An 8,926-nucleotide genomic window follows, 5' to 3' on the forward strand; every position below is an offset into this window, starting at 1 on the left:
GTTGGCCTATCAACTGGATCAATCTGTATAGATAGTAAGCCAATATGGAGACATTTAATGACTTCATCTCTCAAATAAGAGTCTCCCAATGTTGGATCCACCAAATCCAAGTGTGTTCCATCCCTCCAAAGTTTCCAAGCCTGCATCAATTGGTTAAGTAATATTACATAAATATCATGTGATGAATATGATTGTATTAGCATAGAAAAACAAAATTAGAACATTTGGTTCATACTACTCACATGGCTCAAAAGGTGTCTAGTAGTACCGTATGATTGATTGAAAGAATTGATATTCTTTCCAATTATAATTTCAAGAATTAGGACACTAAAACTATATACATCTAACTTTATAGAAAATTGTTCATGCATAGCATACTCTAGAGACATGTAACCACTACAAAGCAGCATCATTCATATACAAATGTCAGCCACAAGACATGCATGCATGCTCTCACTTGTGTTACATAAATAATGTAATGCACGTAAAATTACTTACAATGTGCCGGCAATCCTATGAGTGTTTCCTCGAGTTTGGTCAATTCCAAAAATCTTAGCCATGCAAAAGTCTAAAACTTTTGGAATCATATCCTCATCTAAAAAAACATTACTAGTTTTAAGATCACGATGCATAATTCTAAGCCGAGAATCTTCATAAAGATAAATAATCCCTCGAGAAACGCCTTTAATGATTTTGTAACGTATTGGCCAATCCAGTTGTTTTTGTCTTTCAATGTCTATATATTCACCAAAATTCAATATTCACGTTAGAATAATGAACTAAAGTCAATTATATATCAAAATAATTCAAGGAAAAAACATTATACAAAAGAAACATCCTTCAGAATTGTAGAGGGGTTACTCATGATTTTTGTTGTGATGCGGTTTTTTGACTCTAATCTGCATTGACTAGCCACATTATGGTAGTCTCATCGTTTAAAGAATTCTTAAATCCTTTTCCCCCTTCCACATAACCCATTAATTAAACACACCAGGTCAATTGTACTATGAAAGTGTTGAATTGGCTTTGCAGAGGTGCTTCCATATCATGAAACCAAAACTCTTTCTTTTTTTTTTTGGACAAGAGGATGAAGAGGAAGAATCTAATTTGATACTTATCTCATGATATCTAGCGGCTGTATTGATAAAAGAATGCCAAGCTCGACCCAACTACTGAAACTGTCAGTAAAGTTAATAAAATTCACCAAGCATACCTTGTCAGGATTGCACTGGGATACCGGCAACACTTTTCTCCAAACCTTCTTCCACCTGTATGGCCCTTGTCTTGAATGAATTGCATTGTTTGCTAGAGTAAAAGAACAAATAAATTAGGAAGAACTATGACATGGAAAGTTTATATCTTCTAAGCAATGGGCTGTTACAGGGCCGAGTAATGCTATGCATCACCCCATTATTCCCCCTCCCTATCCTCCCAAAGCTTATGTGGTGTGATCCCTCACAACATTTGGGGTATGAAAATAGGTTTTTAGTTGAAGGGATGGGAGATAATGGAGTGATGTATAGCAGTACTCATCTGAGCCATATAGCAGAAATCAAAGAACTACATCTTGGGAAATAATCCCCATACTCATCAAAGAAAATGAATACATTATGCAATAACAAGATTTTTAACTCAAAACTATTCAGATTCTAACATCAACATTCTGAAAATCCAGAACTCTGACAGTCACACTAAACACCAAATGGAAAAACAGGGGAACCATTCAAAACCTGAATGCCTGTTAGAAAAAATTCAACCTTTAGTAGATATTTTTCTTGTCTTCTTATTTTGAACCCCAAAAAGAGTAATTACAACACTCAAAACATCATTTTCCAATGTCTTTCTTCTATTTTCTCAACAACCAAACAGAAAGAATTAATGTAAACATACATTGACTCTCTCTATTTCCAACATGTAACCCCAAATAAACCAACAACCCAAGAAGCATGCTGATTATAACAAAAGCCCTAATCAACTTACTAATGACAATAAGTAAAAGGACAAGAATAACTAAATAAACCTCAACATTTCACTTTTCTTCGATTTCTGGCTTCTATTCCGAGCCAAACAAACCAACGCTAAATTTCTTTCACTTAAAAGTGAAAAACTCACTCACCAGTGCTCAATCACGATGGTCTTCGCGGTCGTGTCCGAGTTTACTTCCTCTAGCTCTTCTTCCTTCTTCTCAACCTTCTTGGCCTTCCTCTTCGGCAACTCAGGTTCCGGCTGCTCAATCATGACGGTCTTCGAGTTCGGCGCCGAGTTTTTCTCCTCGTGCTCTTCTTCCTTCTTCGCAGCCCTCTTCGTCTTCTTCTTCTTCAGCAACTCGGGCTCCGACTTAGCCGGGCTTTGGCGGCTCGCTTGGCCGAGCTCCGAGTCACCCTCGCCTGCAACTCGGGCTTCACTGGGCCTTGCTGCTTGTCGCTTCGTTTCTTGGGCGCCATTAGAGAAACAACAGAAGAAAGCCCGTGTCTGATTGTCTGACTCTCTCTCTCTCTCTCTCTCTCTGTCTGTGATATTAATTCATTTTCCCGCTAAGGTGAATTTAAAAGGACGGTCTGGATTTTGAGTTGAGGAGATAGATTGGGCATGTGAAAAGATGGAATGGACAAAGAAGAATATCAAATATAATTTTATGGATATACAAATTTGTTTAGTTTTTAAAAATAACAAAAAGGCAGAGAAGAGGTTCAGCCACATATTTTTTAGGTTTTATTTTTTCATATATTTTTATTTTTTTTATTAAACAAAATTATTATAATGTGATACAAAGATAAAGTAGTTTTGAATTTTTTATATTTTTTTATTATTCATTAATACTTTTATTATTAAAAAATAAAAGAGAAGAAAAAAGTATTATTAAACAAAGAACCTATAAATATTTTTACAAGATTAAGATAGATTATAGTTTGATTCAATTCTAATGTAAGCTCTATCTGTTTCGGCGAAAAATGATTTCTGAATCTAGAAGAAATATTTATAAGTTTTTTGTTTAATAATACTTTTTTCTTCTCTTTTTTTATGAACATCAAAACTCCATTCCAAAGCATGAATGGAGAAACAATGATCGAGCATATATAACTATTGGGCTACCAACTTGTTTTATTTCTTGGCAATCATATGACAGTCGGATACGTTTGATAATAATTTTGAAAAGTGTTTTCTTAATTTTGTTTTGTGAAAAATATTTTGATATTGTAAAAATGTTTGTGCTTTAAATTGTTTATTAATATATATATATATATATATATATATATATATAGAAAAATACAAAATTAGTCCATGTGGTTTACCTGATTTACAATTTACTTCCTGTGATATCAAAACGAACTCAGAGGTTCCTGTGGTATGCAAAAATAATAATTTTGTTCCTGCAGTTAAATTACATCCATTGACTTAACGGATTCCGTTAGTGTGCCATGTCACATCCAATAAAAGTATGACACATGTCATATTTTATTTATGACTTATAAAAAGCATACTTGAATTTTCCATGTCATATTATTATGCCAACTAATATTTCCATCCTAGATTTACTCCACGTCAAACACAAGTAAAATATTTTTAAAAAGCCTAATTCTACCAATTTATTGATATGAGTGCCACCATCTTCTTTTTCTTCTTCACCAACGTCGTGTTCTTCACCATTAGCATTGAAAGAAGTGATTTTAACAGGATTAGGTGGGGAGAAGGAGGACCTCCAATTGTTAATGAGCCCATCATCCACATATGTTCCAGGCTTAACGACCTTCAGTCAAGTGATTACTTTTATATAGTATGTACAAACACAACATTGGAGTTCTTTGAATGGTCTTGGTCAAAACTCCATACGCAAATATATGTATGAATGTGCAGTTGAGAAAATGTCAATTCTTTGTGTTTCATTCAGACAAAGGGGCAAACAAAATCCACAAAAAGCAAACACAATAGTAGATCCCAAAAAAAAAAAAAAAGGAATTCACTTTTTTTAATCCCACTATCTCCAACGAAAAGCAACAGAAACTTCAAATTGCTGTTTTGACTTATTCAATTCGTTTTTCTTTTCTTTTTTGATAGAATTAGTGAATTCTTTTCAATGGAATTTGGGTTAAAAAAATTCTTATGTCTCTCTGTCTCTGTCAAGCAACATAAATTTTTTTTTTCCGTCTCTGTCTATGTACTTCCCTCTTGAAAGTTGCCAAGAAAAAGAGAAATTTCAACAGAGGAGACAAGCATAAGAGCCGAGTCAAGAAAAAGTAGAAGATAGGAAGAGAAGAGGAAATTAAATTAAGAAACAGATTCAGAATTTCAAAAGATGAGAAGAGAGCCAAGAAAAAAAGGAAGACAAGACAAGAAGAAGAAGAAGAACACGACGTCCGTGAAGAAGAGAAAGAAGATGGCGGTGCTAGTATCAATAATTTGGTAGAATTAGGTTTTCTAAAAATATTTTCCTTGTGTTTGACATGGAGTAAATCTAAGGTGGGAATATTAGTTGGCATAATAATATGACATGGAAAATTCAAGTATGCTTTTTAAAAGTTATAAATAAAATATAACATGTGTCATACTTTTATTGGATGTGACGTAGCACACTAACGGAATCCGTTAAGTTAATGGATGAAACTTAACTGCATAAACTAAATTATATTTTTTTTGCATACCATAGGGACCTCTAAGTTTGTTTTGATATCATAAGGAGTAAATTGTAAATCAGGTAAACTACAGGGACTAATTTTGCATTTTTCCCATATATATATATATATATATATATATATATATTTTAGATGGTGTATTTTTATTTTCTGTTTGAAAAGTGCTAAGGAGCCAAATAAATTAACTCAGAAAAATTTTCAAACTAACGTGGCAAGGGTTTTTAAATTAAAAAAAAAAATGCAATTCTCTCTCATTTGTCTGTCACTTATGGTCTGCTACGTCAGTTTGAAAATTTTTCTGAGTTTATTTGTTTGGCTCCCTAGCACTCTCCTTTTTGTTTTGAAAAAAAAATATTTTGATGTGATGAAACTAGAGGGGCTAATCAGCTAGTGTGAGCCATTTAAGGTCCTATTTTTTTTTTTTTTTTTTTTTACTTTGGGCCATCTTACTCTTCCCTTCTAAAATTAACTTAGTTCCCATCTTCTATAAAGGTACAGGTAATTTTAAATGTTTTATGAGCATTTTGTTTTTATGATTATTTGTTAACATTTTTGTTTTGAAAAATAGAAAACTCAGAAAAAATGACAAAGAAAAAAAAAAAACATGTTTTATAGGATCGGGGTGGACCTAGGGTTGGAGTTGATCCTAACTATTAGTGAGTTAACAGAAAAAAAAGCTAACAAATAAATATTTGGATAGAAACTTCTTACAAAATACCAACTAATTGCTAAAAGTGACATGTATCATTCAAGTAATGATATAAGGAGAATCCTTCCAAATGTGACATGACTTTTAAAATTACCATTAAATTCAAGGTGATTATTATTAAATTTTAATCTATTTGTGATTTTAAATGTCACATCAAATTTAGGAGGATTCAAATCTTTCTTATATCTTTACTCATATCATTAACACGTAAGAAATACATTATTTTTAGTTTATTAAATTTTTGTAGGAAATTCCAACAAACGGATTTATGAAAAATTTAGTTCGGATAGCATTTTATCAGATCCACTGTACCACGTCCACACATTCCCAGCTCTCCAATGTAACACGTGGACGGATCATCGCAGGGTCAGGATGGGTCCAAGAAAAAGAGAATCATCATGCACCCCTAGGGCTTCGTTTGGCAACAGGGTTGTCCTAGACCCTGTTCACCTTTTGACTAGTTGACCATCCAATTTTGAACTTTTAACATCAATATTTCAGCTTCTTTGACCATATTGCCCTTATTTTTCTCTGGATACTTTTTGTGTTTTTTTCCCTGTTTGGTTGTCTAGAAAATCGGGGAAGGGAAATGTTTGGAAATTGGGATTTTGGATCCTTTATAGCTGATTTTACGGTTATTTCTGCTGTGTGTAGGATTTTAAAGTAGTTTCATTCATTTTTCACTGATTCTCTAGGCAAATAGTTAGGGTTTTATATTTTGGGTGTCCCCCCTGCGCTAGCTTCATGTCCATCAAAGTAATCAGGGAGTACAAAAAAGAAGAAAATGTTGGCCCAGGTAAAACTTATCGAGAAACAAAAATCAAGAAAAACCCAAAGATCCCAGGCACAAAAATGGAATTACCCATAATCGCAGAACAACAACACAAAAATATCATTCAAAGAATCACAACTCCTCTGCAAAACCTCAGAAAAAACTAACCCACGACCACAACAATCAACACACAGAAAAATTTCAATGAAAAGACAAAGAATGGAAAAGAAAAGGTGCCTCGTAGTCCTGGCCTTTGAAGACATGGCAGTGAAAGAATGTGAAATTCATAGCTGTGAGCTTAGAAACCTTCTTTCAAATACCCAAGAAACAGAGTAGGCGGTGAACAAAAAAATAGAACAGAGCAAGCGGAGAGAGTGTGGAGAGGGCGAGAGGCTGTGAGAGCAGAGAGTGAGAATGTGAAATTCACGGCTGTGAGAAGACAGGGAGAGGAAAGAAAGTGAGGGAGATGAAGGGTAATCGAGAGTGCTGGAAAACAAAAAGAAAAAAAGTGAAGGCTAATATGGTAATTCTACTAAGAGTTATTTTATTAAATACACATATATGGAAAATCTACAGTATCTAAGCTGCCCAACACCTTTGCCAAACACCCCCTAGAAGGCTACAATCAAACAGTCAACGTCTGGATGTTGATTTTATTTATGAATCTTGTAGTTTTTATATAAGTGATATATTTGTGCATAAATCAACATCTAAAATATAATTTGAAATCATGACTGGAAAGCCCTGCATTAATTAAGTACAATTATTTTATTTTATTTTTGTAAAAATTTCGAACTGAGTAATACAAGCGTAAAAACTCAAACAAAAGAGCTCAAAGCTCTACATGCCTAGAGCACGTAGCTCTAATATTACAACATCAGGGATGTGAAATTTCTTCAATTTAAACTTTATCTATAACTTGTTTTATTGCTGTTTCTGCTAGACCATGAGCCGTTGCGAAAATAATAATCACAATTTAAGATTATTACTCGCTTACAGTTGAACAATATCACTAAGTCATACTTGAAGACTATCACTGAGTTACGGTGAATAGTTAAAGACTATCACCAAAACTAATTTAGTTAGAGTAAAAACTTATTTGTATCCAATATAATTCTCCTAATAGAAACATGTTATATTGTAAATATTATTCAGATAAATAAGAGCTTAATGCAGCCTTATTAAGACTTAATCTTATGGATATAGATTATAGACCGAACCACATAACTATCATATTATTTTCGTATTTTTATTTCTTTCTTATAATCATTATTATTATTATTTTTTATTCTTCTTCATTTCTTTTTTCCCCCTTAGAACTAAGAATGCTGCAAAGCTGAAAAGACACTTCGGATGTTGGGTCTATCAAAACAATTTTAAAACTAACAAAAAAAAAAAAAAAAAATTCTTTCTCCAATTATTTGTAGGAGAATGATATTAGTATTATTATTAGGGTTTAAATATTCTTTTGTCCCATAGGGTTTAAACACTTTATTTTTTCTCTTTTAGGGTTTCACTTTTATTATAGGAGGTACATGTAATTTTCATAAAGACGGAGATGATACCTCTGTTAAAATTCCGTTCAAAATTTAACAAAACATCACGTCAGCACCATTCAAAAATTGCCTCATGTCATGTAATTAATTTTTTTTAACAAAAATTATATTTAAAAAAAAAAAAATGGCTACCCCCTTGGCCATTTTGGGGGTGGCTCGCCCACCCCCATGTCCAAAGGGGGTGGCCGAAACCATCCCCAAACCCACTGGCCGGGGGTGGTTTCGGCCATCCCTTGGGCGCCTTAGGGGTGGCCCCACCTCCATTTGACCGTGGGGTTGGCGGCCAAATGGAGTGGCCAGGTCACCCCCATGGCCATGTAGCCACCCCCAATTTTTTTTTCGAAAAATATAATTTTTTAATCTTTTTAATTTTTTTTAAAAAAATTAATTATATGGTACCTAGCAATTTTTTATTGGTGCTGACGTGATGTTCCGTTAAATTTGAGATGAAATTTTAACGGAAGTACCAGCTCTGTCTTTATAAAAACCACAAATACCTCATGTAATAAAAATGAAATCTCAGAGGAAAAAAAATGAAGTTTTTTAAAATCCTAGGATCAAAAGAGTATTTAACCCTTATTATTAATACAACTTTCATCTCACTTCTAATTAACCCGTGCATTTTTCTATTTTCTCATGAGGGGAAAGAAACTTGGTGCAGACATGAGGAAAAGAAAAAAAAAAAATACAAAAACTTATTTTTTAACCTATGATATATTACAATACAATTTTCACATGATTTTAAGAAAACCTATAGCAAGTAGCTATGACTTGACCCCAATAACTCTAGGAGAGGCCAGATTCTTTGCTAGGAACCGAGATAGGAACCGAGATAGCACGAAAACAATTTGGAAAATTATAAGGGAATATGATGGTTCTAAATTCCGCAAAAGTATTTATATGGCGAACGTGTCATGATATACTCCCAACAAAAGTCAATCTCAAAAAGAAAAAATTGTCCAAGATGATCTGTGCATTTACTGTTGTAGGGAGGAAGAAACTGTTTCTCATATTATATGGGAGTACCCATGATCAGCTCTTATTAAGGCCTATTATTATTAAACTAATTTTCTAGCATCTTACTGATCTTAGCATTGTGAATATATATTGCTTCACAAACCATTTTTCCTTCATCTTCTGGCCCTCCTTTTGGACAGACAAAATGGAAAGTAAAGCCAATAAGGTGAAAGACCATCATTTCATTCTCACCACGTATTTATTTAAAGAGGAATGATAAAGACACAATTTAGAAACACAA

General features: G+C 33.4%; 1 long non-coding RNA gene across 1 annotated transcript; it reads right to left on the bottom strand.

Moving 5' to 3' along the window:
- Positions 1-8: 8 nt before the first annotated feature.
- Positions 9-2,332, bottom strand: LOC132190199 (uncharacterized). Its single transcript, XR_009441104.1, has 3 exons — positions 2,117-2,332; positions 1,214-1,305; positions 9-140 (listed from the first exon to the last, which is right to left on the bottom strand). It is a non-coding gene; the product is annotated as an uncharacterized LOC132190199 (long non-coding RNA).
- Between the last annotated feature and the right edge of the window lie 6,594 nt (positions 2,333-8,926).

The sequence above is a fragment of the Corylus avellana genome, chromosome ca8, assembly GCF_901000735.1.
Source record: "Corylus avellana chromosome ca8, CavTom2PMs-1.0".
NCBI classification, from domain to species: Eukaryota; Viridiplantae; Streptophyta; class Magnoliopsida; order Fagales; family Betulaceae; genus Corylus; species Corylus avellana.